Here is a 24,260-nt window from a genome sequence, read left to right as displayed (position 1 = left end):
GAGCGCAAAAAATGTTTACGAACAATTAACAATAGCGTTATCAATACAATCTTTTCGTATTTAAGTATATTTTAATCACATAACATACTTTCATTCCAGTAAGTACAGAATATATACAAACAGATGATTAAGTGTAAGGATAATACTGTATAATACTTAGATAATAACAGACAATAAAAGGGCCTGTCAAATCTACGCACGAGTAACACCCGCGGGGACCTGTGGCTCAGCATTCTGTCACCAAAAGTCGAGGTTGTCATCTCTGTATTGTCCCGACAGACACTATTACTATATTGTTATCAAGCTGTAAAATAAATTCAAAACGTCCTAATTTAAACAAATAAAAATCCTTTATAACTCTAATCACGTAATATTTTATAGTTTGATCTAACACGGTGTTGACAATAAGTTTAATATTGACAATGTTGAATGGCAGTAATTATTCCCCTTTAGAATACAGTTATGTACAAAAATTTCAGTTCAAAGTTGCACCAGTTATGTACCAACTTTACAGTTCAAGGTTGTACCATGCACTTTAGTGCTTTGTTTTTTAGGCAACGCCAAGTTCTCCTAATAACATAGGTGCCACAATTTAATTTAAAATTAAAAAGTGAAGCTAAATCTGTTGTAATACGGGGAGCAGCGTCATTGTGCACTGTGCGTTATAACCCTGATGCAACGTCAATACAACCTAACTCAAGATGTTTTTAAGAAATTGAAATGCTAATAAAACATTGCTTATCTATATCTCTGTGTGTCTAAATGAATCAGTATGTGTCCGTTTGTGTGTAACTTAAACATGTAAAAACCACTGGACCAGTTGTAAAACATTTATGACATTTTATCAAAATTTAAGTATGCAGTCCTTTGTCAGTACTGTACTTTTTTAACTTTAAATGAGTGGAAACGTTCTTTGTAAAAGTCCAAACCGGGGAAGCTAAGGATGCAGAACCAAAAAGATTTTAATGAGATATTCAAAGAGTTCCAAGACCAGTGGGTAAAGAGTTAAACGAAATCCCTGATCTAGTAAACTGATTAGTGTAATGAGTATGATATCCAATTACGCAGGAGTGAGACTGGCAGAGAACTTCATACGCATGGTGATTTCTATTAGTAGCAAGTTACATTAAACGATACCGACGACTTAATCAGGAGATTTAACTCTCACGTAATTCAAAAGAACTGACTAGTCATCTTATAAGAAGAAAGTAAACATTAGGAGTAAAAAGTAAAACATGAAGCTGCAAGATAAAGAAGACTTCTTACAATTAAATATGAATAAAGTTATAAATTTGGAAATATTTTATTAGCGTTTCATCCGGTTACTGGGACTTATTCACTCATTTAACAGTTTAAAAAGTATCGTTATATATTATACACTTGAAGAGTTATTGATTATACGACTGAGAAGCAGTATAAGTGCGACACATCAAGGGCCTATTTTCTCTCTGTTTCTACTCACTCTCTGTCACGTTTTCTTGTCTCCGAGTGAAGTGACTGAATGAGTAGTATTCATAGAAAGCAATTCGTGATCCGTACGCTATTCGTGAACTTGTCTCAGGGTGAACTTCTGAGGGATTTAAAACAAATTATATTCCAAAAATTGTAAATACAAGTAATAAAGTTGTGTCAAGGTTTTATTAACAGTTTTCAATTTCGGTTTATTCAGTGATTCTATACATACAAAGCAAAACATAATAAATTTGAGCAATATAAATACAATACAACACAAAACAAAAAGCAATAAAAAGATTTTAACTTAGAAATCTTCCAAAATTGGATTTTTTGCAGTACTTTTGTTATCAATTTTTAAAAACTACGTTTATGAAAGGAAAAAGTCTAAAAGTATTAATTAAGAAAAGAATTTTTTAATACACAATATTTTGATTTGGACATATCTATAAGCTGCCGTTTTTGCATTATTATTATTAAGAGTTAAATACAAATTTTATGATCAGGAGAATTTAACAGTTTGGATACAAAATATTTTTGCTTAGAAATTTTATGAAGTTGGAGTTTTTTTGCATTTTTATTGTTACTGCAGGTTTATGAACCTACCTGTTTCATTAGGAAGTTATGAACGTTTCAAAACTTGATTGACTTGTTTGACATTATTGTATGATGACAAATCCATGGCTTTTTTAACAATAGTTCTGAAATCATGAAAACAGTTTCTTAGCAGTTGAATATAACTAAAATTCTCGTTGGGAGTGGAATACTTGTGACAGGTTATCTTGAACTCTCACAATAATAAAGCTGATTACCCACGACATGATACTTAGGTTTACGTGGTTAAAACCACATTTAAAACTCAATAGCGTCTCAGTAATAGTATGCACGGAGTATCATGTAACGTCACCAGTCTTTTATACGAAAACATACCGATGATAAGCTATTACAGTACTTCAACACGTCAAAGGTTCTATTTATTGTAACTTAGTTAAAAATTAAAATACGTCATAAAAACTTCTTAGGCTCAATTATTTATACGACATTGTGCTTAAAGTGGAACACTATTTCTGCTACTAATTATGATGAAATAGTCAGGAAACCTTCTTTTTTATGGATCCTTCATTTTTTTACTAAGTTAATTATGGAAAATAGCAACGAACAAAATATATTTGCAAGAGTTGTAACCTTGAAATCAAACCTTTTTAAGGTAAACCTCATATTCGTTGACGTGGATTTTATATGTACCGAGCTGCTTAGATTTTCGATGCGACATAAACAAACTGAAATATATATTATGAGAAAATCGTGGACTAAAAACAGTTTTCCAGAACGTTGTCTCTCTAATTCAACAATAACAATGTTAACTTATGTTACTTACTCATTTACGCACACAAAGTAGCCGGCGATACCTACGAGCACTCAGGATCGAAATATAAAACAGCCCTCGAGAAAAGCGACACTGTTATTAGATTCAGACTCTATAATAACCTCCTTGCTCGTTTTAAATTACTGACTAGACAGACACTTAACTTTAGACTAGACGCACATCTTACTAAAAATAATTTATGTATAATTAGGATTTGATGTCACAGGCCAACTTACTTCTCTATTTTACTTTAGATTCATATTTATAACAAATCACTTTTGATTCACGAGGCTTAAAATCATAAAATAAGAAACAGTTTAGTAAACAAATTTTTACCCAATATCCCTTTCACAAAAAATTTAAATTAAAATAGAAAAATATAAGGTAATTTTTTTTTCATTTTCTGTATTTTTTATTATCTATGTATATTGAATCACAGACAGATACTAACATCACATAATCATGTGTGAAAACTAAAAATGTTTAATTAATTTTGGTGACAAGATACAAATAGAGGAAAAATCTTTCTCAACCCAAAATGTGTAGCCATTCAATAAACTCTCGAGAAGCGCTACTTCTACATAAAAATTAATGATCATGTAGGTGGGTGGTTAATTATTTAGATGAAATGAAGGATATGATAGTTTTCAGGTAACAGAGGGGCAATAATCCTTGTTTCATATTATTCTATCTTGCGATATACGTTACATAGAACAAAATAATCGGTATAGTTATAAATGATTGTGTATCTTACTAATTAAAGCTGTAAAGCTGTGTTAAAACCCATTTACTGTAATAAATATCACCGTTACATCTTTCCACTCATAGAGATAAATGAAAGGCTCAAGTACACATATGCAAAATAAGGAAAACTAACGTTCCACGATTAAACACTAAAAAGGTAACACTGTTACATAAGCTGCGCTTCAATTTCGTTCATCTAGCTCGGCATTAACTGAAAGAGTAATCATTACTATGATTAATATTGAATAACTTATGTGTCGAAACATGTGCGATCATAGAGAGAGATCGTAATACTCGTACATTCACGTACTGAATCCTTTATAATCTGCTTGAGCGTTATTTGTTCTTTGAATGCAATGACTATTTCTGGGATTACTCTAACATTGCTTCAATATTTTATCATTAGACAGCAGATTTGTGATTCAACCGTAATACTAAAAGCCAGAGTAAGAATTCAAAGCCACCGTAATTTATGCATAGCACACAATAGGCACAGCATTATTAAAGGAGGAGCACGAGTCTGCCGGGTTACTGCATTGCGACTGAACGGTGTGTCGTGTGAGAATTCCATCCAATGACCACTGCTGCCATTGCTGATCACAGACTGCCGTCGCTTCCCTTCAATCCAAGAATACGTGAAAAGGAATAGAAACTATTCCTTGCATTAGTTGCGCTTCTATCTCATTCTAATACTTAATGTTAGGATGTTCTAATATACGTATTATAAAAAATTTCACAATAGCTTTATAGCTTTGATTTTATTTGTCAAATAAATTAAAATAAATACGTTCACAGACTTTGTAATATAAATTCTCCTTATTAAATTAAATTCCTTTTTTGTTATAACAGTGCGTTTTTCACTAATTGCCGCAATACAAAAATTAAGCATTAAGTATAAAAATGAAAATAGAAAAACTTCTCTCGAGGTTACTGGGTTGAATTAAGATTGAGAATTATGACTTCCTCCCAGCTCAGTATAGTTTGGAGTCCACCTAGAAAGCTGTTGTATCCTATGCAGTAAAATACTTTTGGGAAAGGCCTCCACGGCTCATATTTTTCAAGTAATCAGAATAAATACATTTATTGTTCTTTTTAAAGCATCACTGCGTAATAACCTAGGTTTAATGCAGTAGTATCATGGTTTTACTGAGTTCGGGCAAATGAATTGTCATAGTGGTATTATTTGAAAAATATTTCCTCCATAATTCTTCGGTACCGAGTTTAAAGTTATGTTGGATAAATTTACGACCTCATTAATAGCCCGTTTTCAATTTTACTTAATCTGGCACAATTTTTATTTTAATAGATTGGCTTCGTTGTCGTACGTCTACTGCAAGGTTTCTTATCGATCTTGTAAATTGAATAGCATTTTTTAAATATAACAAGCCGTTTAGTCAGTTTTCCAACACGACACCATTTCTAAGGTGCCATTTCTAAGAGGTTTCTTCCCAAGGAGAAAATAATTTCACAGCAAGATTCATTATTACCAGCGAAAAAAGTTGAAAGCTACCAGAAATTCGTACCATTCAAAAAGCTACTAACAACCACATTCCTTTCAGTCAACTCTTGAGTATAACTTTACTCAAAGTCGAAGTAGTTAAGACCTCCTTACATCTGAGAAATAAATCTGCATCTTATCAGTTTCTCAAAGTATAGTGAAACAAGAAGATCTAGGTATCCCTTGGTATAACATCAGGTACCTTCGAGTTTATACAAGGTACACCACACCACGTATCGCGTAACAATATTTACCCTACCTGCAGGCAAAATTTCAACTCTATACCAACACGTTAATAAGTCGCATGTTAAAGTTTCACGATTGCATACAGTTTGTTTAAAACTTTATTTATTCTGCGATTTTCTCGTTGCCATCATAGTTATCCATAAGAGCAATTTAAAATTTTTACTATCTCTCGATCAAATGTTTGGAGTGACATCATAGATAAAAAGCATACCTCTAGTAAGAGTATACTTTTATCTATGGTGACATGTGCCATACTCGATGTTGCTAATAAAGAAATGGATTTTTATTCCTTAGTCGATGGGTAAGTTCGTTCTCGATATACCGTGCGGATAGATATGTAAACGTTCATAAATGAACCTTGTAGAGTATTAATATCCTTCGGCAACGCTCAACCAATTATATATTTATCGAAGTAAAATAACGGGTGTTTGTACACGATTATCGGAGATTTAAGGTATTGTTGTATTTATTATATAAAATGCTAATTAACACATGAAATTAAAGAGCAGCTCAAATAGTTATAACTACAAGCTTACAAGTGTTCTATGTGAGCTCCATTCGTCACACGGCAGACATCAAGTCGATAGCCCAGTTCTTCCAAAACTTTGATCAATGTTTATGGAGTGATTATTGCAAAAGCCGTTTCAATCCTGTTCCTTATGTTGGGTAGGTCATCTGGTAGTGAAAGCTCATACACACAATCCTTTACGAATATTAAAAGGTAGAAATCAAATTGCGTCATGTCGGATAAACGTAGAGGCCATGCGAAACAAGCTCTGTCATTACGCCCCTTGCGGCCAATTCAGAGGTCGGGTACAGTGACGCAACCAATCGCGTACGAGTCAAGCCAGTGAAGCGGTGCACCATATTGCTGCCAAATGAGGTTCTGTGGTTAATTTATTCCAATTGAGGATATAGCACTATTTATAGAACATCAAGATGAGAAATTCCAGTTACAACTTCTTCTCCAAAAAATAAAGGTCCATAAACCTCCACCTAGAAAAGACACAGACAATATTCAATTTAAGGGAGACTCGCTGCAATTGTACCTACCTTATGCGGCTTTTATGATACGTACATTGTGAGTGTTCACATATCCACTGAGGTGAAATGTTGATTCATCACTGAAGACGACATGATTCAGAAACTCTTCGTTGTTGTGTAACAATATTCTGTTTACAAAATTGGCAGCTAAACCTTAGTCTGCAGGCTTTAGAGCCTCTTATAACTTCAAACGATAATAACGTAGTTATAAGCGTTTCCGTAAACTTTCCAAACGGTCTTCACTCGAATTGATAATTCACGACTAGTCTTTCAAGCTGATTACTGTGGGCTAAGCGTGAAAGTCTCTCTCACTCGCTCAACACTCTCTTCACTAAACGTTGGTAGTCCCGTACTCCTCCCTTTGCAAAGGCAGCCAGTATATTCAAACTGATAATCCATCTACGAATGTCGTTATCATTTGGAGGGTCATAACAGAACTTTATACGGTGTGGACGTTACACAGTTTCTACTGATTTGGTATTTGCAAATTGCAGAACAAAAAAAAAGCCAGTTTATTAGTCGCCATTTTTACTATTAGTGCTTTCTGACGGATGGCAAAGGAAACATTGCGTCCTTATGTGTACATATGACAAAAAACCCAAACTGTTTCATTAATTACTTTATTTGATGAATGAATTAAAATGTTAAGTTATGGGTAAAAGAAACTACAAATTTTTAAACCCACGACATCATTTATAAATACCATTTATATAGACATGTATTAACCATTAGCACGCAACTTGGTTAATAATTTGAAAATCGTATGTAATACATTAGCTGAGATACTTTATGACAATTCTAACAATTAACTATTATTATCTTCATATTTTCGACACTGAGCACCTTAACTTAAATATGAGTGGATCAACTGTAGTGTACTTTTCGTATTTAAAGTTTAGTAAAAAGCAATAATTTATTTATGGCCAGCAAACTCAAACATGTTCCTAAAAATAAAACAACAGACGTTAAAAACGTTCTACAATCAATCGCTACTCTGGCATCAACCGTGACACAAATTGAAATGGTTGCCATTCTCTGATACAGCTTTAAATAAGACAGGGATTTTATACGCTATTCAATTGGAATTAAACTGTGATTTATCCATGTCCAATATTCGATTTTAATTCTTTATAATACATTATACCAAGACTTACACTTCAGATTATTTTATTAAAATGATTTTAATTACTGATATGAAGACGAAAAGTGAAAGTACGGAATAAAAATATAAATAAAATATGTAATTAAAATAGTGCAATTGGCTTTTAATTGCATTTTAACGTTTGAAAACAATTTCGGTCATAGACCTTTCAGACAATAAAACAATGTTACATTGAATTTAAAGTAGTATTTACGGTGATATTTATAAAGGACATGAAGATAACAATGTGCAATTCTGTAGTCCGTATATGAAATGAAGTTGAAGTGAATAAAATGTTTTGCTTATACAAATTTTAATTTCCTCAAATAAATCATTTAATAAATATTGATGTTTCCTTAAATTTACTAAGATCATGATTTAATAAAAGACAAATTGTTGAAACCATGTCATTTACATACCTTTAAAATAAAAAAAACATACTGTAAAAACCACGTGTAACTTCATGAGTAAATTTTAAATTTCCTATGTCTATTGAATAGTGACTAAATTATTTTTATTCCTCAGAGAATTTGCATTAAATAGCTATGATTATAAAACTCGTCCAAAATTAATCCAAGCAAGGACCTACTTTACCATCTAATAGCAGTCACGGTTAAAACACTGAGAAAAATAAATAACAATTTAAAAAGCTCGTTTGCTAGACGATAATGAAAAATATTTTGCTCACACAATGAACTAACACGATGAAATATGAAACGTAAAAAGAAGTTATTGAGAGATAAGTTATAACGGCCAGGTGTTATTTTCTGTACGTGGCCACATTAACATTTATGGCGCCGCAGTCTGCTGCTTCTTATCGCTGGATAACTGCCAACTCTATGGCTTGAAGTATCTCCAAATTCAAGTCTTTTTAATTTTTACTCTTATTTTCCAATTGAACAGTCACCCCTGCAGAGATAAGTAGAAGCTTATACTGACTCTACCTGTGTTATCTGTTACACATTCGTGTAAAACCGTCAGATCTTCCATCCACACACGAATTACACGCAGTACAGGTCGCTGTAAAGCCTATTCCTTAAACATTCGTTACAGAACTATTGATCAAATAATTTCCGTTTCAAATACACTCTATATCTGGTGAATTCACCTCTGACTACTCCGGTTAAATAGAATTCGTAATATTAACCTTTTTCTGACCCCAAATCCAAATCGTGACCTATTTCAAGAAGTTAAAGTGTCCTATGTTATGTTATGTTCACCTAGGACAAGAAGGTGAGAAAATCCCTAATTAAGAATAGAATGTAGAATAGAAGCAATTATTTATTGAGGCGAAAATAGGACCATATGGTCCTTTCTTACATTTAAACTCCTAAACAAAATTTATCTTAATAGTCCAAAATAAGGCTTATTAACTAAAACTTACTAACACAATATTCCATTCGCACAGTCATGATTCAAAGAGTAGCCCCGCCGCGCCGCCCGCCGCGATCATCCGGTCCAGGTATCTTCGTCTCAGCTCCGCCACAAACCGTTCCCAGCTCTCAGTTTGTTTGACAGAACCTGGTAAGGAGTACCATAATCTACAGGCAGTGACGGTGAAGGATCGGTTATAGTTGTGGTAAAAACAGTAGGAGTGACAAAATATCCAGGTTGGTAAGGTTAGTAAGCATGATGGTACGCATGGTCCTTAATTGGGGTTTGCAGTAAATTATTACTTAATTACAATTTGTATCATTTTTTATACCTTCCATCGTTTATAAAAAAATGTTACCAATATTAGATTTAATGAAGATATAGTTGTATTAATTGACACATTTTGCTGTTATATTACTTATTGTGAGTAATACATGTACGGGCATAGCCTCATGTGACTGGCTCCCACTATTTAATCCACGCTGCTGCGACTTTGTACATCTGTGACTGATGTTGCACTCTGGTGACGGCGGTTAAGCAAGACGTCACCGTTGAGTGTAGTCAGTTTAGACGACCGTGGATCGAATCCGTTGTTATCCGAAAGAACTTATTATATTTATGCTGATTTAATCTGTTTTTATTAGCTTAACTTTAGCGTAGCCTCTCACGCGTGCGACTGGAAAATTTCATTTCTGCCCGTCTGTCATGCGATATCTCAAAACGAACTGACTAATAACTTCGAACTTTGCATTAAGTTTTATTTATATATTAACAACACGCATATCAATGATGGTGCATGTCAGTCCATGTTATTTGACTAAGCGTTAGCAAAATCTTTAAACTGGTCTCATGGGTAAAAACATTGGCGACGGGAAAAAGTGGAATAAATAAATTTGTAAACAAACTGAATGCAATCGTGATCTTTTAACATGTGACTTATTAACACATAGGTATAGACCTGAAATGTATCCTGCAGATAAGGCAAATATATTTATTCGATACGTGGTGTGGTATACTTTGTATAAACTAGAAGGTACCTGATATTATACCAAGGGATACCTAGATCTTCCAGATTCACATACTTTGATAAAATTATAAAGCGACAGAACTCAAATGTAACAAAGCGGGAACCACCCCGACTTTGAGTTAAATTATACTCAAGAGTTATTATACTGAGAGGAATGTGGGTTGGTAGTAGGTTTTTGAATGGTACGCATTCTGGTAGCTTTCAGTTTCAGTGAAATTCTTTTCTCCTTGGGAAGAAACCTTTTTTTTGTTCTCTTAGGAAAAGAAGCTTATAAATTGCACTTAGTCCTGTAAGAACCTTTGCGCTGCTTCCGGAGTGATAGGATATTCAGGATGGGTAAGGTTTAGGGAGTAGGGGCCGCTTCCTATCGAGATCCATGAGGAAGAATTAGGGCACTATATCTCAAAGTCATCCCGGAAGAAGGGGAGGCCAGCTCTGAACCAGCCTCTCCAGTCAAAGTAGGCAGGGGGTGGCACACCCTTGTTGAGGTTAACAAGAACCTCTGAAGTAAGGGAACAAACCCCACCAACTCCAACAGTCATCTTCCACAGTAGACTAGACCTATCGAATTGCCCATAAACCCCAGAATCTCAAAACTTGCGGTTAGTGATGTGCCGCTACTGGACATCCATAAGGTTGCCCAGATTGAAGTGGCACATCGGTTTTTGCTGCGCCCAGTGGTGGGTTCAACTGGTAGGTATAAACCAGCCAGAAGTGATCCCTGCTGGGTGAAGAAACACCTTAGAAATAAATGGTTTCAAGTTCAAAACTGCCTACACACTCAATCCAATCATTGGAGGTTTCAACGTGTACCTATAGAGTAAAGGAAACAAGAATGGATAGTCAGTTTTGAAACTTGATGACAAGATTCAATATATTTTTGTGTTATAGCACTGTTCTTAGCTCACCGAAACTTATATTATTTGCACACTGCTATTAAACCTAATTTAATTAAAAATGGAAATAAATCACCAATAATGGTAATAAATAAGTGACAAATCAATATATCTGCCTAAATCTGCTCACCTAATTTTTTCCGTGAAATATTTTTTATAGAAATAAAAGAATGTTTTCTATTATGGTTCGTGCCTAACCAAGAAATTTAGCTAATCTTCATTGATGGCTATGGGTCAGTAGGTGGATACAGTTTCTCATTTTTCTGCTGGAGGATATGTAAAGTTGTTTTTATGACTTTCTCCCTGTTCGCGGGACATCTTTAGAATAAGATTATTATTATAGATTTGAAGTGTGCATGCAACCTAAAGAAGCCTTGTTGCGCGACATGTGTTGTGGCGTACTCCTACCTATTCTAGTCTTACCGTGTGTTCACATTTATTTGTTAAGTTATTTTAATCAGATTTCTTTTCCTCTTTGTAACCTCAGCTGTAGTAAAATTATAAATCGTATCTTTCAATTAAACCTTCACTTAGCAGAGCTCAAACCGATGGGTCACTTACGTTCGGGCAAGCTCTTTTTTGAGCCGGGTATTTTTAATGCAGAAATGGCTGCGGGGTGATTTGTGGTCTCGGGAGTCGGGAGAGTTGCCGAGAAGTATTCCCTCGCGAACATACCATTACCATTCCATCCTTATTCATATATCCAATATGTTTATTCACTTTTAGAAATCTGTCATATTTTCCTGTACATATACATTCTTTCTCCACCATATTCAGGACCTGCCTTATGGTGCTGATGCATTTACCATAATTCTGTTTCCAAACATACTTGGACCAAAATATTTTAATGACTGCTAGAGGCTATATAAAAACTAGTAAAACGCTTTTAATATATAGAAAAAAAAACATTAAATAATTATCCCATGAAAAGAGCCTGTTATTCCTTAATGGAATTCTCTGAGGCTTGTTTCTAATGGCATAGGTTTATTAAACTGTATTCTTCGATAGTAATGGTAATTTCGTTTGTACATAAATTTGAATTATTATGTATAAATAATATTACATGTAATAAGTTTTGTATAATTATTATCAGGTTATAACAATATTCCCATGCAATTTTTTATTGTTAATGCACAAAATAAATCTGATTTGAGTTGTTAAGGGTAGGAGCTGTCTAATCTCTAGTTTCCATAAAGGGAAGATTATCTCAGTTTTGTTACCTTTGAATAACAGGAGATTTGCTCTATTCCAGCCTCTTATAGTCAAAGTAGAGAGTGGAACTGAATTACCCTTTTATGTTCATGCTTAAAAAAGCTTTCAATGTCAAAGGAGGCCCACCACTTCAACGGTAAATCTCTTAAACTAGACCTAACCTTTTATAACTCAATATCCTAACAGTTACTTTTTGTGATAAGCCTCCTCTGAACATCTATGGGTATGCCTCAATGTGTGACGAACCTTTATTTGCTGTACTTAGAAGATCTTTCAATGACAAGTATAGACCAGCCACAAGCGAAGCCTACTACGAGTAAGGTGTACCTGAATTTAGTGATTGTAATTCTATAAATCCAAATCTCTACAAATGTTTTTGTTACGCTTCTTCAGGTGAGTAGCTTGCAGCCTCCAATAGTCTTTGGAACTAGTCAGTGAGATGGCGATAAATATACCCGAGAATCAAAGCAATCGTTGTTTCTGCCACTGGTTGTGTCTTACCATAAAAAGCTTGGTCTCCAATTTGAGCGTAACAGAGCGGCCTCATTGCAATAAATGATATAAATGCTACATCATCTTAAGTTTGGCGAAGGTTGCACGTTACTATAATAATAAATAAATGGTTTTCTCTCCATTCAATACATCTTCCTGGATGCTCGAAGATAATGACACTGGAAGCTCATACTTATTTATTGCAAAATAATATTCTTATCTTCAGTTATCATTTCTTGGGCCTGATCTTAAAACGGCATAATTATTGCTTATCACGTCTACTACAATAATTAATTGTTAAGTAACGATAAATTTAAATTGTTATGTGTTTAGGGGATTGTTGTAATGATTTTTAAAAATTAATGAAAACCGTAGCCGAATGAGCCAGCGTTGCATAATTTTACTTTCGTACCTACAAACAGTTATATGTAGTTACCAAGAATGAAAATCCATAACAACCAAACAGGAGGCTGATCATAATAATCATTTTAGATGAAATCATCTATAATTTCATTAATTTTGGTTATCCTGCGTATCATTCTTAGAGACCCTAATCATAAACTTGAAACCATTAGCAAAAATCCTCTTCTCTTTAGGCTTGAGCTGCCTGCCACTCCAAACCAGGAATCTTCTATTTTGTACCACATTCCTCTTCAAGCGTTTATCCCGAGTTTCAGGTGTCCTGTATGATACCATCACACCCCAGCAGCACCTTCAGCTGTAAACGACTGCCGTCCGTCGGTCAGTGCAAACCACACTCTAACCAACCTCGCTCTATCAGGTCTAGATGATTTTTTTTCTCTAGCCATACTTCCAGATATTTTCCTCAACAGTAAGAGATTATACACATAAACTTGACGATGATATATTAAAATGTTTATTTTATAATAAAACAATTATATTAACAATTTTAAAATTATTTGTCTGTTACTCAGTGTTAACTACCAACTTAAGTGGTTGATTCCTTAAATCTAATTTTACATTTAATGCTCTGTTGTGTAAGTTCTTTCAAGAAGAAAAAATATTTGAGGATCAGTGATGATTCAATTGAGTCAATTAGAACTTTGGATGTTATATGTAGAAAATAATTAATTTTGTATGATAGAGAAAATAAATCTCCTGGATGTTTTTTGAATACAATTTACTTGTAATATATGCCAAGAATAAATAATATCACAATTAGAATACAATGAAAGTTACCTAATGTGTAACTTTTACTGGTCGAAGGTGACGAGAAGAGCTGTAGGATATACGGTACTTGTTAGGCCAATCAGTAGATATTACACATTGTTACGGATCCCATTGTCTGAGACGCCATTGTGCTTGGTAGCTCTGCTGCCCTTATCTTGTGTCGATGATTAATTACTACATGTCCTGCAGGTCCAGACCTGCTCCCCAAGTCGGCTTTGAGGCTCAGAATCAATTCCTCTATTATTGTTAACTATTTATCCTTGATCGGCGTGATTGAACATGTGTGAACACTGTGGAATATTATAAAAATGTTTTCTCTTTCAGAAACAAGCATAACTTTTGTAATACTCAGTATTCTAAAACTCAAAAGGTTTTTTTATTTTTAGTCCTGATGTAGTAAACATTTAGTTTTATATAAATTTGTGGGCTTTACTCATTTAAAAAAATAGTCCAAAGACACCATCTTACGCTTACGTGGCCGATTTTATTAATGATAAAATAATTAATTTCTTTTAATATTTCAAACCTCCCTGTGGACATTCAGATTAACAGGTGTTAAGCCAAAACTACCAATAATAGCTATCTTAACCAACGAACAACCTATATATTATGCCCAACAGTGACCAATACAGCTAATTTAACACGGGTTGCCAGGTTTTCTATAATGTAACGCTATCGCCTGTGCTCAAGATACTTTTTTCTCGATTATTTCTATTATTTCTTATATTATTCTTGGGTAATAAATTGTAGACAATCTTTACAAGCACTTTTATTTTGTCAGATTACCGCAAGTTTTGTTTTGTAACTGTGTTCATCTATAGCAGTCTTCACCATGACTTGTTCCTAAAGTGTTCACTCAGTCCTAAGTAAAAAAGAATTTAGAAGGTCGATAATTATATGATGTTATGATAGATTATGAAGATAATGAAGATTTTTACAATTTTTTCCCTGCAGATTCACTCATAATGGGGATTCTATCCTTAACTATTTAAACTTAAGAAGACCTAGGTTTTTGCAAAAAAAATGTATATTTTCGGATACTATGTCAAAATAAATTAAATGTGTAGTACAACTTTAATTAGTTAAATAAAATTGTTAGTACAAAAGAACTCTATTTTAATTAGGTCACTAATTTATATCTCTTAGGGGAGTATATCACGTCTTTTAATCTTAATTAATAAAGAAGTACATGTTAGTAATTAAAACTACAACTTCATAATCTTAAAGACGCTCCTTTTTAATTATACGCTAGGCGTAACCACACCACATGTCACGTGACAAGCTTCGCTGAGGTTGCATGCAAAACTCCGTTTGTAGGTTATATCATTCTCAAGGTGTCCTTTTGACAAATAGACAGTAGACAAGGATAGAGGAACATAATTTTTACATCCTCCGGCGAGGGCTGCCGAAATCCAGGGTGGACCCCGGAGCAAACGCTGGCAAAGGGCCTCCCAGATATTTTAATCCTATTTACCTCTTCATACCTGTATTTTATTAAAATGAGGTACCTTACTGATTAGGTACTAACAATGTTTGTATAGAACTGTAATTTCTTTGTGAATTACTGTAGTTATAGTCTTGACTAACTATTGGCGTAGCAGTTGAAAAAAATTCATCATTCTTAATTCACCTTCATCTTGCAGCCGTGGGCGTGAGTAGACCACGAACGTTCCTCGCAATACCGCCCTCAGAAGTCTAGCAGTATTCATGTTCTGACGAGCAGGCGTCGGCAGCAGCAAACTAAAAATATCTGTTCAATTAAACCGACATTATAAGTATAGTTTTTGATTGCAACTTGCAAACTTACACGAACAAAATAATGACTTTAAAAGCTCCATGACGTAACCAATGCCGAATTGTTTAATCACGTGGCCAAAAACACAAGTCAAAATGGTAATTTTATAACATTTTTTCATATATTTCAAACGAGAATACTTAAAAATGTGCACTTTTACTTATGTTGTATAAAAATTTGTGTTAGTAGGATCACAATTTCCCTACTTATGAAGTTGCAGTTTGGTTGAAAATAGTAAAAAACCGGTATCATATTATGTTCTTACCGATTCACTTTAAGTTGTTGCTTTTAAATAATTTGCTTCATAGTACTGAACTCATAAAGAAGCAAGTTAAATCTCAACATGACTCCCGTAATGTTTACTTTACTGGTTGCCCATGCATTTAAATTCTGGTATTTATACATTTTGATACGAGAAATGGTGCACTTTTACCTAGAATCGTAACATCGTAGTAAGATATTTGAAAGTGTAAAATACAAAAATTCATATTACTAAACTACGAAGAAATTACTATACAAATAACCTGTCACAAATTACAGTATGTATAATACGTCAAAATTGCAACTACTTTTACACTTGTAGTTGTATTTGACCTAAAAGATATATTTGTTTGCTTAATTCTTAATTTTGTGTCGCCATAATTTTATTTTATTAAACTTAACAAATAATAGCTAGATTATGCATTGACTTGCTTCCATATTATTTTTGAGCTAGGTGGTTGCCAATTTATAAAAGAATGTTGAATAAATGGTAATTTTTATTACTTTTATCACTGCTTGCCTAGGAATATACTGAGTGCCTGAATACCGTTAAAACTGATTTTGCTGCTATTAAATTCACTAGAGACAATGTCATGAAAGCACTATAAGATTACACTTATTTAAGCACTTATTTTTGTCTATGTGAAAATGAAGTTTCGTGGAAAATTTTAAATCCACGCATAAATATTTCTCGATGTACCTTGTTACATGATACACTTCACATGTTTTTTCATGGAGTTATGTTTTATTACAGCATCCAGTGAGATAAGGAGGGTTTTAAACTAAATAGTGTGCTGAAATCGAATATTGCCATCGAATTTTAACATTGGCTTTCTGCTCAATTTTTTCTTTTTATTCTGTGAATAAAACTTTCAAGTATTGAAATCGCATATCATTGCCCTCAATTTATTTATAGATTTATTTATTCGGTCATTGTCTCGCTGTCATCATAGATACCTATAAGACCAATGTAGAGGCATTCATAAACACATCTCATGGGATAACATAGTCTACCTCAGTGTTGTCTGCGTCTAACTTCAGATATACTGAAATTAAAATTTTCAAATAATTAACTGCTAATTATTATTACTATTTTTACATTTTGCGACAAAACTCATAATAGCCAAAAATTTTGAAATAATCGTGAAAGGATCTAACCGTAATATATATTTGGAGCATAGTTTATATTTCTAAAATATATATATATATATATATATATATATATATATATATATATATATATATATATATATTGATTTTGTATGTCAAACAGGTAACACTGTATAATTTATTTTAGCATAGCTTGCCCAAGGTATACCTGAAATATTTCATACACATCTAACTCATTATATTTTTAGGAGATATGACGTCGTTATTATTCAAAGGATCATGTTAATGTAATATTGTAACAAAAAAGAAATAAAATTATCCAAAGCTGTATAAAAATATATATTATTATAACTAAAGTTGAAGTTAAACTTTGGTGAGCGTATACTACAGACAAAATAATACTTGCTAGATTTAAAATTAAACTTTGCCTACGAAACAATGCAGTCATGAAGGTTCAGACTCAATAAAAGTCTCCTAGAAATACTGGTAGTAAACAAGTTCCACGTGAACATTACACGTAAAATATAGTATAGTATAATAGTTTAATATATTTGTATATGTTTATGTGTGTAGCTGGTAACTCATATTTATCACAAATTATTAATGAATGCATTATCTACACGTAGACGGCACACCAAGCATGAATGAACCAGCCAGTTGTAGCAGGCTGACATGTGACAAGGGCAGGTGTCCGCTGTCACCACCCTGTCAACATGACACCAACAATTCCGTTGGTATCTGGTAAATTACACATCTCACCACTAAGCCGAAATGGAATTCGTGACTTGATTTTTTACTTTTCTACAGTCCACTGTAATAAAGTTTCCAACATTTTAATATAATGCCACGTCCTAATACGTACTATTTTATATTTTATTTTTTAAGAGGTTCTATCAATAATAATTCACCTTTTACAACAATGCGGTTTAAAACCTATGACAACTGATAGCACCATGGCCTACACAGTAAATTCGTGACTTCTTTCCTTATTCACGGTCGGGTTCCGCTTACACAGACCAACAATACTCCATCGCATTACTCACGCGACAAATCCACCGGAAAGCCTTAGCGACATCTCACAAAAACATCGTGAAGTTGATGCAATTTTGATCATGCACCCAAGCTCTACGAGCTCACTTTTAGACTGAGAGCCAGCATGATATTCTTAGGTGTTTTCTCACGATTTTCTCTTGTTTACGGAGTCAAAGTGGATATTTTATAACACTCTGAATAAGAAGTGACGTTGGCGTAAAGTGGGTTTGTTATATTCCGTTGGGTGTTATATATATATATATATATATATATATATATATATATATATATATATATATATATATATATATATATATAAACCCCTTGCACTCACGTAGATAGGTTTCTCCTATACCCGATTCTGAGGAATACAACAGAAGCCTCTCAGCTTGATAGTATAATGAAGGATCAATTCATATTCGGACTAAACTTATTCACTTATTTCTCGTTTACGTTCTTTTGTTACAGTTCGATGCTTGGTAGAGTAACGTTGTAAAATGTGGGTTACTCGGTTCAATCGCATGTACTTCAGTTTGTTTACAAATCTGAAGTAATCCTTTAGGATTACTTAAGTGAATACAAAAAGTGAATCCTTTAGGATTCACTCACGGGTTTTTTTTTTAATCTATCGCACACAATATTCAACTTTTTGTATAATCTCTCATAAAACGGATAGAAAAACATAGTGCGTATTTTATGAACAATTTAAATTTTGATCATTGTTTTAATACATGTTGAGAGATGCTTCGTATCTACTTTATTTTAAAAACACGTAATCGAAAAATAGAATGTTTTGACCAATCTGTAGGAGAGGATTCTGTTGTACTCATACAAAAACACGTACCGAATAACTAAGCATTTGATATTAATGTTATGTTATAATAAAGGGCATCTAGCGAATACAGATGTAGTGTGCATAATAGAGAATTTCTCATTATTAATTAGGACCCAACTGTTTAAAAATAAAGATTTACACTTATAACTCTATTTTTGTTGAAATATTTTAAGTAAGCTACAGTTTTATATACTGGTATTATTGAAAATGTTAGATAAAGTGCAATTTCGAAGATGACTGCTCTTGTATGAACATAGTTCGGTTTTAGTGATAATGAAATTTCAACTATCCATATTGAGAGCATGCATTGTGACATTCGTTTAATTAACCGCAGAGTACTACATTGTGAAGCCTCACAATATTCCACTTAGTTCTGCGTAGTTCATAGAGTGGGTGAGAGGTTTTGCCAGATTAATCCATTTAACTTTACTGGTTTAGTGGTTTTAACATTTTGCTTTCAATTACTGGCACTCTGCTTTGAAGCGATGCATTGGAGAAATTTTTGTATAATCAAATTTAAAAGTGTCCTGTATTGAGATAAAGTTAATTATGGGTATATTACAATCTCTTGATTAAGACTTATCGCATTATCGAAACATTTCATTCCACCACGAAGACGATTTCAGTTTAAAAATACACACACGGTTTATTCAATGTATTTTTACCTTGTCAAACTGGAGTTTTTGAGGTCTTCCGGAACGGTCCTGAAACCAAAATTTAAAATATATTGTTATTATATTATTCAAATAACAATTCATGTTACATTGTATAATACCGTTTATGTGTATAAATCTCATTATTCTTATTTAGCCAAAGGATGCAGGTGAATTACATTTAAACTTTACATATACTATGTATCATATAGTAACATAAGTGTATTAGTATGGGTGTCTCATTCTGGCCGCAGTACAATTATTATGAATAATCTAATAGATAAATAATATAATGGATATTGCCTTAAACTTTAGACATTTCTTAATCATACTAGATAATGCCAGGTTATTTGTCTTGTTAGTAATATAACCCAGCCAATATAAACTTTAATTATTTACGATGCTTTGAAAAACGTTCAATTGTAGACTCCTTTGTTTTAATTACACTGGATATGAAATATTTCATTTCTGTTTTTTGGTAACATCATCAATGTTGTTCAACATAAACAAACTTATTATTCTACAATGATAATCTAGTGCACTTAGTACAAATGTTCTCTAATTTTCTGCAGAAAATATTTCTGCTGTATTTTCGGCTATTCCTATAGTGAAGTCCCTGAATTGTAGAACATTGTAGTTTTTACCTTATCATCCCAACATCATCCATCCAACTAATTAGAAAAACAGTTGCACATTGGAGATTGTATAAAACCCTGGATAAGAAGAGGCAGATGGGATTGACATAAAATGTTTCTTTATACGACCGAAAAAAGTTAAGAAGGCCAAGATAACTAAACCACTTGCTCTCACGTTGAGAGATGGAAAGTTTTTCCTGAGTTGCTTCTGAGTAATATTTATAGCTTGATAGTACAATGAAGGCTGAATTAAAACTCAAGCTATACTTGATAAGTTTGCGTTTATTACTCATTCCCAGTATTTCGTACACTTGATGTTAAGTAGAGTAACGCTGGAAAAGATGGATCGAATATACTCGCATGTACGTAAAGAATTCGCTTACTGGCTTTTACGAGTAAGCGAAAAGTCAAAAAAGTCACGGAGTTTTTTTGTGTCCGCAATAGTTTTGAATGTGTGCTGATATCACAGAGAAGATGTTTCATTATTACCTTAGGGCGTCAGGCATATATTTGCATCCCTCTTCCCTTTCCATCTCACTACCGGGACTGCAAGGGGAAGTACGTGCTCCTGACAATGTAGAATCACAAGTTCCTACTCCATTACTTTATTTAATACTTAAGATCAAAATGTTCTCCCATCCAAAAATATTTTTTCGATAGACGAAAGTGTTTAAATTCTCTTTAAGAATTTGAGTTAACATAAATTTAAACTCATTCAAAATTTAATCAAATAAGTAGAAGTGGCAATGAGCACACACATTTAAATTATAACTGCTCATGAATTCTGAATAAATGTATTGCTTATACACTGCAGGCAACCCACACTGGAATAAAACAAACAGGGAGTGAAAAACGCAATCCCTCACTTTATTGCGTATCCATGTAATATTCTGGATCGAACATTGATAAACCAAACAGAATCCTACCATGGGTCTCCAAGGGAACATTGTCCACTGAAGCTGTTACGTTACTTAACAATGGGACTGTTAAATGGCGGATGCTTCATAGACTCTAATTTTATGGCACATAGAAGAACATTGCCCTATTATATTACTCCGAGATCAAAAAGTTCCTTATCAATAACCGTCATTGCGTGAATCTAACGTGACAGAAGGTAAAGATTACATGTATACGTTATGCAAATTACCACGCTGCTGCTTAGAAGAAGCATCAAATCATGAACGATTAAAAACCACAGAGCACACATCTACTTCAACGTTATTTAATGCAGACGAGAGAGGCCCTTAGCAACGTCTATGTGAAGCTGCATGATTATGCAGTAATATTAACTTAACTTACTTGTCTCGAGAAAGTAGAAAGAGAGCACAAATTTAACGCTGTTGCATTTTAAAGGAGCTTTTGTTATCCAATAAAGATAAAACTGAATGTCCCAACCCATCTTCTTTGGTCCTGCCATGACCTTGATGGCAAAATAAACTGTTTCTCATAATCTTTTGACGAGTAGTATTGTTCCCATGTGTACGAGTATTCCAATAGATGGATACAAAATAGCGGACGTATTGTTATTGCTAAAAATAGTAACATAAACGTAAAGGTGAAAACTGTAACTAAATTATCTTCTATATTTTTAGTGCCCAGTGCAAGTGGTAAAATAGTACGCAGAGCCGGATTAAATACAACCTTCTGCAGTGAAGCCAACTGTTCCACATTATCTAGTGTTTTCCCAAATTCATGAGCAACAACTATTATTGATCTTCTAAAATATTTATAATATTATATTTTCTCATGATCAATGACGATCGATTCTTAGATTGAAGTTAACTAACCTCGTTTCACTCTTCGCCAGCTGTTAGCTCTAAAAAACTATATCTAACAAGAGCGAGTAAATTCAGTTTTATAATCTGAAAAACTGTTACTTTTCAAACCACACCTCTAATTAGACTAAAACTAGAAACCTGCGGTCACTGCCATAGTTGTCTCTTACCTATTACAACGTTATATTATATAACAATGGTCCTTATCATATATCCTATATCATATATCATATAATTTATATATTTACATATTATAAATTCTACAGTTTACGAAGGTGTGATATCCACATGTTTGGATGTTTGATACTCAGTCACGCATTTGGACTAAATTTGGCAAGTAAATTACATAGATATAAATATAAAACAACCATATATCAGGCGAAGAAACAAAAACTATTCATCAAACCGCTCACTCTGTGACAAATATTTGAGGAAATTATTGAGCCCAGCGAATCCGTGACTATAGCAAATAAAACCACAGAAAAATGGACGAAACAGCATCCATTTTCCACTAATGACATATATAGTTTACAGAATGTTGCAATTGCATATCACCAAATATTTGAATTTATGCAACCAGGTGGTCTTCATAAAAAATGAATCTGTGTTTCTCCTTTTAAATACTATTCCTTTGATGAAACTTGCAAATATTTTACCTAGATGACATATATGTTGGTTATGATATTTATTTGTTTGCTATTATTACTTCTCCTTGAGTTTGAGTAACTTTTTATTTTAAACAGCGACGTCCGGGAAGTTCATAAAAGTAATTATATTTAAAGGATATTTAACTTCTTGATATGGAACGAATTTAAAACTATCCTAGTGTAACAATTGAAAATTTTTAGTAATCGATGTTGAATTTAGTTTTACATTTTTATTTTGTTTAATCCACAAAACTCATAAGACTATACTATTTAGAATTCAACCTTACTACATAAGTATATAAAGGCCTATACATACTGTTTAACGGGGAAAATAGATACAATATTGCCGTCAGGATGATACTTAACCAGAATTGCTCATACAAGCAAATAACTTTAATTAAGAATCAACCCTTCACACAATAGCTATGCTATGTGCTAAAGTGAGATTTACTCGTAATTTCACTTAAAGTCTGATCCTCTTAATCACGAGTACTGAAGGTTGTGTACCTTATAAACATGGTATAGGCATACTTCGGTTACAAAAATAGCATAGGGCATCGTATTACATCTTAACTGTTTTCATTTAAAAAGTGACAGTCTTCAACGTTAGGATTCCTTCAGATTTATGTAAAATAGTTGAAGTTTTACTGAAATCTTTGGAGTTATTCAACCAAACACATGGAGTGTTGGAGAGCAACTGGATTAAATTTGCTTCACTCTCTGACTTCAGCCCCAAAACACTGGCCTCAAGACTCATTCAATAAGAACATATATGGATATGGGATCATATATATATATATATATATATATATATATATATATATATAATATTGTTGTTTGTTAATAGTTGTTCATTTATTGTTGATGTTTTTGTTAGATTTAATTGTTACAGATTTTTTTGCGGAATTTACTGTTTAGAGACTTGCTCTGTAAAATATAAAAAATGCATGTGAATGTCATGAGGAATGTCGAAAATGATGACATAGTAAATAACTGATAGTTTTGTTTCAAGTAAAACCTTAAAAAAACAATGTTTAGGTTGAAAGGATGTAAAAAGACTGGCTGACAAATTTATATATATTTAGTAGGTTTATATGATCTACATATTCTCACGTTTTAGTACTTTCTGATTAAAAGGAGACCACCCATTCAGAGCATGATGCGGCTGTTAGGAAAACGAACTGTAAATATTGTAAACTGTACCTTTTCTTCACTTTAAGATGGTTATCAAGATGGGGGAAGTTACGTCCGGGCAGCGCACGGCACAGTGGCACGCACAGAGTCGGTCAAGGTCATTGGTGAGCGCGGCGTGGCGACAACATACCTTGCAGATCGTTAATACCTGCTCTTATCGTATTACCTTGTGATATTTTAGCTCTTTAAAATATTCGTGATCAGATCCTCAACATAGTTGTATAGTTTATTGATCAGTATTACCTCAACAGATGTTTTTTGTCCCTCGCCATTAGAACGGGGTAGCCCCGAAGACCACATCTTAGAAGTCTGTTCAACTACTAGTTCCATTTTTTCATTTTTCAGGTTTCCATAGATTATAAAACTCACAGCGTGTTCTGAATGGATGGCCTCCTTGTAACCATTAAGTACCGTCATTTTGATATTTTAAACATACGTCGCACATGCTATATATTGGTATACGAGACAGTACCTAAGACGACTGGTATATGTTCTCAACGACTTTGCAATATTAGACCTACTCTTGTTTCTTGCTCTTCTAATCTCCTTCAATAATATCAGCACATAAATTTTCAGATGCACGCGTATTATTCTGTTTTCCCGTTTTATTACAGGATGTCTCCTTTTGTTTCTTTTTTCA

General features: G+C 33.3%; 1 protein-coding gene across 2 annotated transcripts in view; it reads right to left on the bottom strand.

The window, feature by feature from the left end:
- LOC124359283 (acetylcholinesterase-like) overlaps positions 1-24,260 on the bottom strand; it is a 397,002-nt gene that overhangs the window by 264,290 nt on the left and 108,452 nt on the right. For both annotated transcript variants that reach the window (XM_046811900.1, XM_046811901.1), the window contains one exon: positions 19,382-19,420. The gene's annotated coding sequence lies outside the window, so the exon portion shown is untranslated. The remainder of the gene's footprint in view (positions 1-19,381; positions 19,421-24,260) is intronic.

This window comes from Homalodisca vitripennis, chromosome 4 (genome assembly GCF_021130785.1).
Source record: "Homalodisca vitripennis isolate AUS2020 chromosome 4, UT_GWSS_2.1, whole genome shotgun sequence".
Taxonomy (NCBI): Eukaryota; Metazoa; Arthropoda; class Insecta; order Hemiptera; family Cicadellidae; genus Homalodisca; species Homalodisca vitripennis.
The sequence above is the reverse complement of the archived record's forward strand: the minus strand, read 5'-3'. Positions and strand labels throughout refer to the sequence as shown.